Raw genomic sequence first — 3901 nt, 5'->3', positions numbered from 1 at the left:
GGACAAAAGGGGACAATCCGGGGCCTTGGTGTAGTACACCAGAGCATCATCATTGTGGAGAGGTCACGGAGAAAGACAATAAGGTCAACGCTGACCTGTGTTACATCACTGGAGTGTGCCATTGAAAATGTAAGGAGGGAGTAGGGAGGACAGAGACCTTGACAATGTGAATCTCGTCCTACCTGTCAATCATCATGCAGAGTCTTCTACTGCAACACATTGGCCAGGGAATGGACACTGGTCCAGCGTGGGCATGAGCTGGCCGTGAACAGAGCAGGAAGCTGGGGACAGACAGATCTGTTTTCCAAACTTGTCTCTACTTAGACAAAAAAAATAAGGAGTAGGGACGATCTATTTCACTCAAATATTGTTTTATACTATAAATAGTTATATAACGTGTTGTTACCTAATGTGTGTGTGTGAGTACCCATATAAAGGAAGAAAGGAGTTTTTTTTAATGATAGGACATTTTTTGCTCCAAATTCCGGCCTTCAGGGACTCTTCTCGACTCAGAATACACAGACTGGGGTCCGGGGGCTGAGATTGGAAGAACCTGAGGTCCATCTGAGAACCCTGGTAAACATGCAGCACATTCAAGCATGTGATGGTAAATCTAGTGCCAAAGAGGAAAAGACAGTGGAGCCACAGCGCTTCCTGGACAGGAGGTCTGCACAGTTGATGAGCCCTGGTCCAATGAGAAATATTGTGTTAAAGGATGTAGATGGCATCCTAAGGATGATGCCAGAGGGAGTCCTAGGGTTTCCACATACAAATTCTAAGCATGTGCAGAGAGAGAGAGAGAGAGAGAGAGAGAGAGAAGAGAGAGAGAGAGAGAGAGAAGAGAGAGAGGGAGGGAAACAGGCACATACATTTTTACATAAGGCAGTACAGGCTGGTTGTGAGGCCAATGATCTGAGGCTCCACCCTGTGCCCACCCCCTGTCATAGACTCAGACTCCCCCAATCTCTATCACCAGATGCCTCTGTCAACTGCTGTCCTCACACTGCTGCCGGGGACATCTGCTTCTACAGAGGTAATTGTTGTTGGTGTGGACTGAGTCTCTGTCTGCTTTTGTGTCTGTTCTGTGTCCAGGGAAAGGCTTTCTCTGAACGGACACTTGCTCTGTCCATCATCAGTCCTTGGGATCCTGCAGCTCAGCCCAGATCTCCCTAACTCCCTTTCCTAACTGCAGTGAGTCTGGGCCATGATTCTCAGTGTCCTGCAGCAGGTCAGCACCTCTGTGGCCAGACTGGGCAGGCTGGTGGCCCTTTGGAGCTGTGTGCTACCCATGTGAAGGTGGACAGTGTCTCCTGAATGTGAGACAGGCTGGAATCCTATGTTAGGCGGGGTCTTGGCAAATGTGCCAGGTTCACAGACAATGCAGCATGCAGTCTAAGGACCATGGCTACCGGTCACATCAGCTCAGGACCCACAGGTGTCTCAGGTCCTCATGGTCCTCTGTAATAATGGAATGGCTTTGCCTCTGTGTATATTTGAGGTTGAGTGTCATCATGGCTGTCTAGTGACAGAGGTGATGTCATGATTGTGAGGAGGGTGGGGGCCTTGATGCTGGGGCTGACCTGTAGCCGATGGTGTCCATGTCCTGTAGAACACACAGCTTCAGCTGTGGTTGCTCCAATGCACTCTTGGGCTCCATGCAGAAAGCAGAGTAGGGTGTCTGGCTCCACCCAGGCTGATCCAGCTCCATGCTGCTGATGTTTGGAGGAGGTCTGCAGTCCTGGAAGGCCCAGCTGAGAATGAATTGCTCAGTCCCAGGATCAGCCCTGGATCCTTCACTCACCAGGAGAACAGAAGGTGGGCCTCTGTCTACATGTTGCCTGTTTATCCTTGAGATCAACTCAGACTATGTTCTAGTGTGCCTGAGTGTTTTTTTTTCTCCCTTCCTTCCTCTTTCCCAACCTCCCTCACTCTCCTTCTTCCCTCACCCTCTCTGACAGTGTTACTCTGTCCTAGCTGAAACATAACTCAATCTGTTATACAAGCTAGCCTGGAACTCACAGACAATAGACTGCCTCTGCTTCCCAAGTGCTGGGATCAAAGGTGTTTTGCAACACCATCCAGACAGTTTGCCTTCTCTGGCTGACATAAAACATTAACACAAACAACCTGGGCAAAGAAGGGCTTACTTGGTTCCCAGGATGCAGTCCATCATGGCAGGGATGTCATTGGGCAGGAGCATGAGGCAGGCAGTCACATCACATCCACAGGCAGGAAGCAGAGGAAGGTGATGCTGGGGCTCAGTCACTTTCTACTTTCCATTCAGCTGGGACCCCAAACCATAGAACGGTGCTGCCACGGGGTGAGGATTCTCACCTCAGTATCCCAGTCTAGGAATTCTCTTCAGATATTCCCAGAGGTTTGTTTCCATGGTGATTCTACATCCTGATAAGTTGACAAGATGGAACCTCACATCAGATATAGCAGTGCAGGGACCACAGGAGGTCTGTTGGGTGTGCCGCTGCCAATGTCCCTCTTCTGCATTGTGTCCTCAGATCCCCAGAACTCAGTACCCTAGGATGGCTTAGGGAATTAGGAGGGTTGTCACCTGACTACCCGGACCCTGGCCAGCTATTAGAGCCTAATTGGTGAACTGGAGGCCATTGAGGGACCTCATCTCAAAGGTGGTAGATAGAGTTCCTGAAGATGACAACATTGATTGTCCTCTGGTCCACACTCTTGTGCCCACCTGTGCATGAACACACACAGAAACATGTACCCACACACATCAACATGCCACACACACATTAAGAGTACAGAGATCTGATCCCATGAGCTGTGCCCTGAAACTCCTCCCTCTCCCACCCTCTGCCAATCCCATATCAGCTTAGCCTATTTCACCAGGAGCTGTGTCAACTGCTGAGGTCCCTCCTGTTGGGGACGAGTCTGACTCTATAGTGACCCTCATTTCTGTTGCTGGTTCTCAGGACAGCTCACTATGGACTTGGTGAAAATCCAACCTCAGCCCTTCAAACCTTGCAGCTGAGAGCCAGGTCCCCTCTGTCTTGTGTGTCCTGTGTCCAGCAGGGATGAGCCATGGGTCGCCGGGTACTGGAAGAAGCCAGCTTCTCTCTGTCAAGCTGGCCATCCTAGTGCCGTTTTGAGCTGTGGCCTACCCTTTTGGCGTGTGATGAGATTTTCTGAAGAGACCATCAGTTGGGAGGCCTGTGGGTCCTGTGTGAGGCTAACGGACTCAAGAGCCTGAGGTGTATGTCGTACAGTTCACACCTGGTACAATCACAGGACCTGCAGGTGTCTTGTTTTCTGGTGGTCATCTGCATCATCATCACCTGGCTGGGTTTGGTGCTGTACAAGACCAGGGATGAACCGATATCATGGATCCCAAATATGAATAATGAAGAACAGATCAAGATGCTAGCAAGTAGTTTGTTCCTGGGCTGTCTGCTGCTGCTGGTGTCTGTGTCTTGGGTAACACACAATGTCATCCTTGCCATCACCACCCTCAAATGGTCTTCCCATGGAAACCAGAGATGGGATTCTCACTCTACCTGGGCTGGGTCAGCTCCCTGCTGCTTCTGCTGGAGGGGCCCTTCTGGGAGGGGCCCTGCTATGGTGCCCGGCCCCAAATAACAATGAACAGCCCTTTCCCACCAGTGAGGGATCCTGCAATGTCCAGCTCACTCAATCTGAGTGCTCCCAGGAAGGGTCCTCTTCCGGGAACAACCATGTATAAGCTGGGCCAATCTGTGTTTTGGATTTCTCAATCTGTAGACAGGCTCAGACCACCTTGTGACTTACTCTCTAGCAGTTACCCCTCTGACTGGAACACCTTTGGCCTGATGAAGAAGGGGAACAGGAAGCTCTAAGCCTCCAGTGCCCTCCTCACCTCAGAGAACTACTCCTGGGGATACAAAAGGAGACA

The 3901-nt window shown here is 50.6% G+C and overlaps 1 long non-coding RNA gene across 1 annotated transcript; it reads left to right on the top strand.

Annotated features, from left to right (window-relative positions):
• Nucleotides 1-980: 980 nt before the first annotated feature.
• Nucleotides 981-3038, top strand: LOC119087192. The gene is made up of 3 exons (XR_005090636.1): nucleotides 981-1033; nucleotides 1610-1815; nucleotides 2946-3038. It is a non-coding gene; the product is annotated as an uncharacterized LOC119087192 (long non-coding RNA).
• Nucleotides 3039-3901: the final 863 nt, after the last annotated feature.

Source organism: Peromyscus leucopus, unplaced genomic scaffold (assembly GCF_004664715.2).
Source record: "Peromyscus leucopus breed LL Stock unplaced genomic scaffold, UCI_PerLeu_2.1 scaffold_236, whole genome shotgun sequence".
Taxonomy (NCBI): domain Eukaryota; kingdom Metazoa; phylum Chordata; class Mammalia; order Rodentia; family Cricetidae; genus Peromyscus; species Peromyscus leucopus.
This window is presented reverse-complemented; position numbering and strand designations above follow the sequence as displayed.